An 11,142-nucleotide genomic window follows, 5' to 3' on the forward strand; every position below is an offset into this window, starting at 1 on the left:
CCACCAACTGTTCCCAGTATCTGTTGAGGTGGGTCTGCTTGGGAATCCAGTAGCGCATGCATGAGGGCAGAGGGTGGTTTCCCAATGGGTGGCCCGCCTGGGGGTGGGCCAGACATGGCAGCCTTTCCACTTAATTCTGTGAAGGCCCTGGTAAGGCATATGGGGACTTTTCACGTGTTGGGTGTGAGCCCTCAGCACTATTTTTCACTCTGTGGGATATCTGGGCCCTCCTCTGTGTGGGTTCATGCCAGCATGGAGTTAAGGTCCGGAGCAGTGTTTCACCACAGTTTATTGGCAGCACTGTGGGTCAGGCTGCGTGAAGACTTGAGTGATTGCAGGGCCTCCAGAGGCAGGTGCATAAAGTTTGTGGGCCATTCAAATGTGTGCCATTCCAGCATGCAGTTCTCAAGAGTAGGAAAGCTAGACAGAAACATTTCCAATTTGAAAACCCTCATGCACTTCCCAGGAAGTAGCGCAGGTCACTGGAAAATCAGTGAAGAGCCAAGGTACATGATCATTGTTTCATTGGTGTCTCCTTCAGAACATAAAAATTACTGTCAATGCTCATATTCAAAAGGCATGCTTGGGTCCATGGTGGGGACAACTTTCCTGAATGTAGTGCTCACCAACTCTTTGTAGTCTGATGTAAATCATGAATGATGCACAAGCCTAGATGGGGTTCAGACATATTTGATAGGTTGTTGGGAGTCTGGTGGATGGTCAGATATCTGGGTTGGTTAGGTCTATGGATATGTGTGTATAAGGGGAGTTCATGCCTGTGTTTTGGTGAACGTTTTTTAAGGGTGAGTGTTATATTTGAAGGGTTTTGAGATGTAACAGAGGCACTCTCAAGGAGTTGGTGTTTAGGTGTTTGTAAGTTGGTGTTCAGGGGAATATTTGGCACATGGTGTTTTCACCCATGAGTTTTGGGATTGTGTGTCTAATGGTGGACTTGGATTATCTGCCTATGCATAAGGGCCATGTTTGGTCATTACGGGGGTCTGTTCACTTGGGTGTACAATCCATTTATGTTGTATATGTGGGGAGTGTAGTGAAACTCTGTGGCTGGTACTTCAACCCAGCCAAAATTGAGAGTGGGACTTGAATCAACCTGCACGGTAGTTTGGCACTTGAACCCAGATCCCAAGTTAGGAGTGGACTGGAACACAATGATTATTATTTTTTCTTTTTTTGGTTTTATCTGCTACATGTGGAGGTTCCCAGGCCCAGGATTGAATGCCACAGCAGCGATCTGGATGGCTGCAGTGACAAAGTTGGATCCTTAACCTTCTGTGCCACAAAAGAATGACTCGAACTCCTCAAAACCACTGTCTTTTAAGGAAAAACCTCTCTACCAGTGTCAGGACTCATGAAGCTCAGGCTTTTCTGACTCATTGCAGAATGAATTCAGCTTGAGACAAAGCAGCAGGCAATGAGTGAGTTTTTTAGCATAAGACACTTGTGAGAGAGAGAGAAGCAGGCTGGCAAGGGAGCAGAGCAGCCCCAAGAACCAAGAGAGCTCCATTTCTATAATCCAAGGAAAAGAGGAGAAGGGAGAAGTCTGCCTTCTTCCTCATTTGGGGGCAGATGGCAAGGCTTACATCTTTTGTCCCTCGCTTTGCCCCTACATGGCTTAACCAGGTCAGTCAACCATGCTATTGAAGTCCTGTGTGTATTACCAGGAGTGTGGTAACATGTACAATATGGCAATTCATCTCAGGTTTTAAGCTAATGTCCCCATTTACCTAGTTTTGTCCCCTGTCATCTATATTTCTGTCTTGGGTATGTGAAAAAATGCTGCTTTTCAAGGACTACTAACTCCATGACTTCATGCAACAGGATTTACTCTTCCTATGTGTTGTCCTATGTTTTAAGTATGGGGGTTTGTGTCTGACACATAGAGGCCCCTGGTCTTCCTTCAAGTTAGTGTAGATCATAGCTGGGTTCCATTCCTTGAGTGCTCCTCAGCTTACACCAGTTCCCCAAACTCTGTTAAACCTTGTCTTTCACCCCCAGTGGGACTTTTCATGTATTTTAAGTATCCGAATCTATCCTTATCTTTAGGATGATTATTTGTGTATTTGTAGCATGTTGTATGCTTCTTGGCTTTTCTGTGTAGCAGTTTTTCAGGAGCTGTGTGTGTGTCTTTTGATGTATTTAGGGCAAGTCTGAAACTTTTATGAGACTGGTGAATATTCCATAGGTGGCTGTCCTGTGTTTCTGTGCTTCTGTATTTGCATGAAGGCTGGGTGGGGGGGGAGTGTGATTTTATGTATATGCAGAGCATGTATTATATGTGTATTTGGAGCTAAATGCATAGGGGTTATACGTTGCCATATTTGTAGTGTCCTGGATAATTGTGGGTATATTTGGGGCTTGTGGAGAGGAGTTGTGTGTATGAGTTTGTGTGTGTATTCAAGGGGCACGGTCATTTGGTAGAATATTTGCTGGGGCTATGCACTTGTATTTTTCAGTAGGGAGATTTTAGGCCTAAATATTTGGGGAAGTGCACATGTGTGTTTCTTTGTTATTTATTATTTATTTATTCATTTTTTTTTTTTTTTTGCTGTACAGCATGGTGACCAAGTTACACATACATGTATGCACAGGTTTTCATCGCATTGTTGTGTGGCAATGTAAGTATCTAGACAGAATTCTTAATGCCACACAGCAGGATCTCATTGTACATCCATTCCAAGATCAATAGTTTGCACCTGTTAACCCCAAGCTCCCAATCCCTCCCACTCCCTCCCTCTCTCCCTGGGCAGCCACAAGTCCATTCTCCAAGTCTATTATTTTCTCTTCTGTGGAAATGTTCATTTGTGCTTTATATTAGATTCTAGTTATAAGTGATGTCCTATGGTCTTTGTTTTTCTCTTTCTGACTTATTTCCCTGAGGATGAGCGTCTCTAGTTCCATTCATGGTGACACAAATGGCCTCATGTCCTTTTTTATGGTTGAGTAGGATTCCATTGTGTATGTATACCACATCTTCCCAATCCAATCACCTGTTGATGGACATTTGGGTTGGTTCCCATGTCTTGGCTATTGTGAATAGAGCTGTAATGACCATGCAGGTGCATGTGTCCTTTTCAAGGAAAGTTTTCTCCGGATGTATGCTCAAGAGTGGGATTGCGGGGTTATAGGGTAGTTCTAGGTATAGGTGTCTAAGGTACCTCCATGTGGTTCTCCATAGTGGCTGTACCAGCTTACATTCCCACCAACAGGGCAGGAGGGTTCCCTTTTCTCCACAGCCCCTCCAGCACTTGTGATTTGTGGACTGATGAATGATGGCCATTGTGACTGGTGTGAGGTGGTATCTCATGGTCGTTTTGGTTTGCACTTCTCTAATAATCAGGGATGTTGAGCATTGCTTCAGGTGCTTGTTGGCCATCTGTGTATCTTCCTTGGAGAAATGTCTCTTCAGGTCTTTTGCCCATTTGTCCATTGGGTGGTTGGCTTTTCTGCTGTTGAGTTGCATATGTTGCTTGTATATCCTAGAGATGAAGCCCTTGTCCATGGCATTGTTTGAAACTATTTTCTCCCATTGTGAAAGTTGTCTTTGTGTTTTCTTGCTGGTTTCCTTTGCTGTGCAAAAGCTTGTGAGTTTGACTAGGTCCCATTGGTTTATTTTTGCTCTTCTTTATGTTGCCTTGGGAGAAGGACCTGTGAACATATTCATGAGGTTGATGTCAGAGAATGCTTTGCCTATGTGCTCTTCCAGGAGTTCGTACGTGTGTTTCTAATGGAGAGATGAGGTTCTGTGTTTATTCAGGGGAGTTGGAGACTTGCATTGATGTGTAGGAGAAATATGGGCTATGGTTATGTGTTAGTAGATGCAGGTGTGTGAGCTGGCTCCTCTTATCATTTGATAGATGGAAGTCACTTCATATGTGGTTTTCTGGAGATATGTCCATGGGTCTTACTTGCATATCCATGTTTGTATGTCTATCACCAGGTGCATGACTGCCCAAGTCTTGTTTGCATGGCTTGGAGTTGTTAGGAGTGTGCAAAGTATGTGCCTTTGGAGAATGCTAAGGTGTTATGTGTTTGTTGCTAATGTGTTTGTTAATAGGTACTAAGAGATGGTCTGTCTGTGTCTATCCAGGGGAGGGCAAAAATATACATACATTTGACACACATACACTTAGAGTGCCCTTTGGTGTCTATGTTGGGGGAGGAGGAGGGTGGTTGTATTTTGAAGAGGTGGCATCATGCCTAGTGTTTGGGGCATCTGTATGTCCAAGGGTTGGGAATATCTGGATGTGTGTGTCCATAGGTGTTTGACATTTGTATATGTATCTTAGTCAGTGTAGGCTACTTGTGGCTGTGTGTGTTTTTGAGTTCCTGGAGCTTATGTGGTATGTATTCTGAGAGGTGTGAGAAGTCTGTTTGTGTGTTTGGAAAGCAAGAAACGGTGTAGGCTGTGTGTGTGTTCAGGAGTCCTGGATTGGCTGTGTTTTAGGGCTATGGCATGGCATACGGGCTATGCATGAGACAACTGAGGACTTGCTGGTTTTCGTGAGCCTGTACATGTAGGTATTCAACATGGACAACTGGTTGGTAGGTAGGTTGCACCTGTTTTATTCAGGCCCATGTTTTGGATGTGTATAGAGTTGGAGTGTTACCAGCTAGAGTTCTTGGCCTTCCTTAATCAAGAGCAGTTGATAAGATGCTGGAGGAGAAACTCAGTGAAGGCTTTATTCAGGACACCTGCTTCAGCATAGAGGCACTAAAGCAATCACCAGGTTCCCTCGTTCACCTTCTCACTGAGTAGCGGTGAGCTAGTTCCTTCTATGGGGTGAGGAGAGGGGCATGTCCAGGGATTGGGCCGGGGGGTGGCTGAGGGGGCTTGCCCACCCCACCCCTTTAGTGTGGTGCATGTAGGGGGCATGCATAGTCCTCTGCTTTTGCTCTCTGTTCTTCAGAAGTGGCAGTTGTATTTTTCTCATGATTTGTCCGCAATGTGCAAGCAGAGTTCTTTCTCATTGTTTATACTTTGCTGTATTTTGTTCCCCAGGAGATGTTTGTCCAGGTGCATTCCCTGCAGCCACTGCAGCCACTGCAGCCAAGGGTGCCAGGTCCCAACCTGTCTCAGTAGGAGAGGCAGTGGAAAATTCCAGGTGAGTAGGAATTTGTCTGTAAAACTTTAGAATTTGTGTCTATTGAGATATGTAAACTTAGGCGGTCAGTTTGTATGGTGATTCACACTGAGGATTAAAAGGTACATGTGTGCTCAGAAGACACACACACACACACACATATGTATGTGTGCTGTCCTTTGCTTACATCCCCTGGTGGGTGTTGAGGGTCCTCCTCAGAGTGTAAGTGGATTGTGTGCACATGCATATATGAAAGGGCACTGGAACTGGTTCAGACTAGCTTGGGATAATCGGCTCTGTGTTCGGTTACCTCAGCTTTGTAATTTGAGTTTGCTCATGTTTGGAATGTTCATACCATGCAGATATCACATCTGAAATGTCACCTGAGTTTCTTGAAGAGCTTCAAAAATGCATTTAGAGCATATCACTCATCTGTGTGTTATGACTTAATTATGTGGCAAGCCAGAATATTCAGGCATCATTGGTGTGTGTGTATATCACATTATATTTGAATTGTGAGTGGGGCATCCTGGGCGGTGTGCCATTTTATGTGTGCCTTGGCCCTTCATTCTGAATCACAGCATTGCTCCTCTCAGGTTGATTCAATCTTTAGGGTCAAGAATTCCTCCCTCCAAATGCTGGTGAATTCCAGTGGAAATCATGTGGATGGATTTAGGGTATCTGTACCTTAGGCAGGGACACACCTTCAGCATTTGTATGGTCCTAGAATCTGGGGCCCTAGAAGGGTGAGGCTGATTGCAGATCACTCTCTAGCACAGAAGCTTCTCAGGTGTGTGGTTGGCCGACAAGCAGCAGTCAGGAAGTCGTGGGGATTCATGGATAAGAGGTAAGGTGGGCAAGTGTTCTCCCAGGAAAATCCCCTGAGAATCAGTTGGGCAAGCACAGGTATTCCTGGCTCTTCTGTGGCACAGCTGGTAGGCAAGGACACCGTGCACATGGGGTCCAGATGGTTCAAGTCTCTAGAGCCATGTGTCCCTGTGCCCAGTTGCCCCAGTGTGGTGGGAACTACTGTTGGTCAGGCTGGTAAGCTGTATGAGCAATTCTCCACCACCATATCTCTGTGGAAACCTAAGTCCTCAGGGATAGGCAGGACCTCTAGGTCAGTGAGCTGACAAGGACAAAGGTGGGGAGGCCTTGTCTCTAAGGGAGGCTTGGGGAGTGAGGCCTGGAGAGCCTGGGGAGTCCTTCTCTGAGGAGATATGGCTCTGATATTCCCAAACCTTTAGACATGGTCCCTGTTCTTTTCTGAAGGTTCAGGATGCTTCTAACAATGGCGAGTTCATCTCAGGTCCTTGGTTCTCAGATGACCTGACCCTAGTTTTCTTTATTCCACATCCAGCCATCAACCCAACAGGGAGCCATATGCTCTCCATGTCCACCAGCTGACCCTACATCCTCCTGCTTCCCTTCCCAAAATAGACCCCTCTATTTTGACTCAGCCCCTGGATTCCATACAGTGAAGTGTTAGTGACCTCTAGGATGATATTCAAGAGCCTCAAGCTGAACGGGCTTGCAAAATAGTAACTTTTTATAAGCCATTCCTAACATCTTCCCTGCTCACACTGATAGGTGGACAATTCCATCATAGTCACAAAGAAGGGTGAATCTGTGGCAGCCTTTGGAGCCTGTGGAATCTCGTTTTGTAGCATTTGGGGTTCCATACATTTAAAAGGTCACTCAGCCTACTTCAGCTTCCCTTTTAGCAGATTGATAAATAAAAGACAGAAAATAATGGTCTCCAGAGGAGACAGTTTGGGGGGTGGGGGGATGTGCTTGGGCTGTGGATGGAAATCCTGTGAAATTGGATTATTATGGTCATTGTGCAATTACAGATGAGTAATAAATAATAATAGTAAAATAAAATAAAATAAAATAAAATAAATCATGGGCGGTAATGTACAGCATGGTGACTGCAGTTAATACCACGTTGTGTGTTGGAGAGTAGCTGAGAGAATGGATCTCAAGAGTCCTTGGATGCCCTAGTGGAGAGTGGGTTAAGGATCCAGTGATATCATTGCTGTGGCTCAGGTCACTGCTGTGGCGCAGGTTCAATACCTGGCTCAGAAACTTCTGCATGTCACAGGCACAGCCAAAAGGAAAAAAAAAAAGTTCTTATCACAGAAAGAAAATGTGTAACTCTTTGTGGTAATGGCTATTAACTAGGTTTACTGTGATCATTTTACACTGACAGTTTTAGCCACTACTCTTCCTATTTGGATGGCTTTTATTTCTTTTATTTGTGTGTTTGCTGTGGATAGAACTTCTAGTAATATGTTGAATAACATTGGTGCTGAGAGTGGGCATCTGTGTCTTGCTCCATATTTTCATGGGAAGGCTTTCAGCTTTTCTCCATTGAGTATTATATTTTCTGCGGGTTTGTCATAAATGGCTTTATTTATGTTAAGGATTGTTCCCTCTTAGACCCACTTTATTAAGAGTTTTGATCATGAATATATGTTGGACTTTGTCAAATGCTTTTTCTGCATCTTTTGAGATGATCATGTGGTTTCTGACTTTTTTGTTAATGTGGTGCATGGCATTGTTTGATTTGAGTGTGTTGAACCATCCTTGTGAACCTGGGGTGAATCCCACCTGGTAACGGAAAGTTTTTCAAAGTCATTTTCTGTTCTACACAGAAGTTGTATCCATATTTTTTTAGATCCCACATATAAGTGATAGCATATGATATTGGTGTCTCACTGTCTTACTAACTTCACTTAGCATGATACTGTCTATATCCATCCATGTTGCTGCAAGTGCCATTACTTCTTTCGTTTTAATGGCTAATATCCCATGGTGTTTATGTACCACCTCTTCTTTATCCATTCTTCTGTTGATGGACATTTAGGTTGCTTCCAGATCTTGGCTATTGTAAAGTGCTTCAGTGGACACTTGGGTGCCTAGGTCTTTTCAAGTCATGGATTTCTCTGGATAGATGCCCAGGAGTGGGATTTCTGGATCATATGATAATTCTGTTTTTAGTTTTTTTGAGACATGATCATAGTGTTTTCCACAGTGGCTGTATCAATTTTCATTCCCACCAACACTGTTAAGAGGGTCCCCATTTCTCCACATCCTCTACAGCACTTATTTATTGCAGACTATTTGATGATGGCCATTCTGGTGGGTATGAGGGAGTATCTCATTGTATCTTGATTTGTATTTTTTTTAATAAGTAGTGATGTTAAACATCTTTTCTTGTGCTTTATGACCATCTGTCTGTCTCCTTTGGAGAATTGTCTAAGTCTTCTGCCCATTTTTTTGGAGGTGATTATAAATTTTGGAGATGAATCCCTTGTCAGTTGCTTCATTTGCAAATATTTTCTCCCATTCCATGGGTTGTCTTTTTTTTGTTGTTTAGGGTCTCCTTTCCTGTGCAAAACCTTCTAAGTTTATGTATGTATGTATGTATGTATTCATTTGTTTGTTTTTTTATTATTTTTAATTCATTGATTTTAGATTATAATGTTTTTTTCCATTATAGCTGTTTTTCAGGATTCTGTCAATTTTTTACTCTATGGCATGGTGGCCCAGTCTCACCTACATATATATCTTTTTTCTCACATTATTCTCCATCATAAGTGTCTAGACATAGTTCCCAGGGCTATATTGAATTTTATTACATTTATAGTTGTTCAGCAAACATAACAACCTGATTTTACGGCATTTCCATCCCAAACACCCAGCCTACCCCACCTACTCCCCAACTTGTCTCCTTTGGAAACCATTAGTTTTCCAAAGTCTGTTAGTCTATTTCTGCTCTGCAAAGATGTTCATTGTATCCCTTTTTTAGATTCCACCTATAAGTGATATCATATGATGTTTGTCTTTCACTGTCTAACTTCACTTAGGACAATAATTTCTAGGTCCATCCATGCTGCTGGAAATGGCATTATTTCATTCTTTATGATTTATTTTATTTTATTCTTTTGCATTTTGGAGACAATCCTAGGGCATATGGAAGTTTCCATTTAGGGACTGAATCCCAGCTGCAGCTGCTGGTCTACACCACAGTCCAAGCAACATGGCATCAGCCACATCTATGACCTACACCACATTTGACAGCAATGCCAGCTCCCTGACTCACGGAAGAAGGCTTGGGTTCAAACCTGCATCCACATGGATACCAGCCAGATTCATGACCACTGGGCCACTGTGGGAACTCCCATCATTCATTTGTATGATTGGGTGATATTCCATTGTGTATATGGACGACATCTTCTTTATCTCCTCCACTGCCGATGGACATTTAGGTTGTTTGCATGGCTTGGGTATTGTACCTAGTACTGCAATGAACATGGGAGTACAGGTATCTTTTCAAGTCATGTTTTCTCTGGAGAGATGCCCAGGAGTAGGATTGCTGGATCAAGGGTAATTCTATTTTTAGTGTTCTGAGGAATCTCCACACTCTTTTCCATAGTATTGCACCAATTTGCATTCCCACCAAAAGTATGATAAGGGTTCCATTTTCTCCACCCCTCTTCAGCATTTCCAGTTTGTAAACTTTTTAATGATGGCCATGCTGGGTGGTGTAAGGTAGTTCCTCCTAGTAGTTTTGATTTGCATTTCTCTAATAATTAGTGCTGTTGAACATCTTTTCATGTGTTTTTTGGCCATCTGTTATGTCTTCTTTGGAGAATTGTCGGTTTAGGTCTTCTGCCCATTCTTTGATGTGGTTATTTTCTTGTTTGTAATTGAGCTGCAGGGGTAGCTATAAATTTTGGAGATGAACCCCTTGTCAGTCTCTTCATTTGCAAATATGTTCTCCCATTCTTTGGGTTGTCTTTTTGTTCTGTTTAGGGTTTCCTTTGCTGTGCAGAAAGTTTTAAATTTAATTAAGTCCCATTGATTTTTTTTGTTCTTATAGTTATTACTCTAGGAGGTGGATCTGAGAAGATATTGCTTTGGTTTATATCAGAGAGTGTTTGGCCTAGGTTTTCCTTCAAGAGTTTTATGTTATCTGGTCTTCTATTTAGGTCTTTCATCCATTTTGCATTTATTGTTGTGTGTGGTGTTAGGAAGTGTTCTGATTTCATTCTTTTCCATGTGGCTGTCCAGGTTTCATGGCATCATTTATTTAAGGTACAGTCTTTTCTCTATTGTATGTTCTCGCTTCTATTGCCATAGATTAGTTGACTGTAGGCGTGTGGGTTTAATTCTGGGCTTTCTATCCTGTTCCACTGATGTACATTTCTGTCTTTGTGCCAGTACCATATGGATTTGATGCTTAGTAGAATAATCTGAAGTCAGGGAACTTGATTCTTCCAGCTCTGTTTTGCTTTCTCAGGATGTCTGGCTATTCTGAGCCTTTCATGCTTTCAAACAAACTTTTAGATATTTTCTTCTAGTTCTACAAAAACTGTCCTTGGTAGTTTGATAGGGATTGCATGGAATCTGCAGATTGCCTTGGGTAGTACAGTAATTTTGATAATATTGATTCTTCCAATCCAAAAAGATGGTATTTCCATCTGTTTGTGTGACCTTTGATGTCTTTCATCAGTGTCTTATAGTCTTCAGAGTACAGGTCTCTTGTCTCTTTAGGTAGGTTTATTCCTATGAATTTCATTCTCATTGATGTGATGGTTGATGGGATTGTTTCCTGAATTTCTCTTTCTGATCGTTCATTCTTAGTATATAGAAATGCCATGAATTTCTGTGTATTAATTTTGTATTCTGTGACTTTTCCAAATTCATCAATGAATGCTAACAGTTTTCAGGTAGCATCTTTAGGATTTTCTAGGTATAGTATCATGCCTCCGCAAATAGAGTTGTACCTCTTCCTTTCCAATTTGGATTCCTTTTATTTCACTTTCTTCTCTGATTGCCATGCCCAAGACTTCCAAAACTATGTTGAATATTAGTGGTGAGAGCAGACATCCTTCACCACAGAGGGAATTCTTTCAGCTTTTTACCATGCACAATGATGTTAGCTGTGTGTTTGTCATATATGCCCTTTAGAATGTTGAGGTATGTTCCTTCCGTACCCATGTCTGAAGGGATTTTATGGGTGTTGCATTTT

The sequence above is a fragment of the Sus scrofa genome, chromosome 14 (genome assembly GCF_054392235.1).
Source record: "Sus scrofa isolate SSC_HxYL_T2T_F1_AM1 chromosome 14, Sscrofa_HxYL_maternal_Yorkshire_Landrace_v2.0, whole genome shotgun sequence".
Lineage (NCBI taxonomy): Eukaryota > Metazoa > Chordata > Mammalia > Artiodactyla > Suidae > Sus > Sus scrofa.